Genomic DNA, 537 nt, shown 5'->3' with positions numbered 1-537 from the left:
TGTACTCATTCTCCGGAGTTCCCTGAGCCAGAGTGTGCACGGTGTGTGACAGGAGTGGGAATGCACTCGCTGCTCCGGAGTGCCGCTGTGTAGCGTTGTGTGTGTGGCGTGTGCACGAAGAGGTGGTGTGGGACGCCTGGCCGGCTCGCTGCTTGTCATTTCAGTCAGGTTTAGTGCTGCTCGCCGGTCCTCCCTCCTCACCCCCCTTCTCCTGTTCAGTCATATTGTGCTCACCACTCCCCCCCTCCTTCTTCTTCCTCCTCCTCCCTCCCCCATCCCTGCTTCAGCTTCTGCCGCCTTCAGTCTGCGTGTGAGGGAGAGAGCGGCCGGCGGGGGAGCCGGGGGACACCATGCTGTGATCAGGCGCCTCCTCTCTCCCCCACAACTAGACTCCCGGGATACACACCGGGCTCCACCTGCATCACCGCCTCCAGGTAAGGGACACGACGGGATGGTAAAAGGACAGCCGTCCATGTGAGCCGCCGACACTCTCCTCTCCCCCCACTGCCATATTGCCCGTGTCATTGACAGGTGCCC

General features: G+C 62.2%; 1 protein-coding gene across 3 annotated transcripts in view; it reads left to right on the top strand.

The window, feature by feature from the left end:
- Nucleotides 1-80: 80 nt before the first annotated feature.
- ATP2B1 (ATPase plasma membrane Ca2+ transporting 1) overlaps nucleotides 81-537 on the top strand; it is a 137,647-nt gene continuing 137,190 nt past the window's right edge. For all 3 annotated transcript variants that reach the window (XM_018556728.1, XM_018556727.1, XM_018556729.1), the window contains exon 1: nucleotides 81-434. The gene's annotated coding sequence lies outside the window, so the exon portion shown is untranslated. The remainder of the gene's footprint in view (nucleotides 435-537) is intronic.

Source organism: Nanorana parkeri, unplaced genomic scaffold (genome assembly GCF_000935625.1).
Source record: "Nanorana parkeri isolate BGI_ZX_2015 unplaced genomic scaffold, ASM93562v1 scaffold250, whole genome shotgun sequence".
NCBI lineage: Eukaryota > Metazoa > Chordata > Amphibia > Anura > Dicroglossidae > Nanorana > Nanorana parkeri.
The sequence above is the reverse complement of the archived record's forward strand: the minus strand, read 5'-3'. Positions and strand labels throughout refer to the sequence as shown.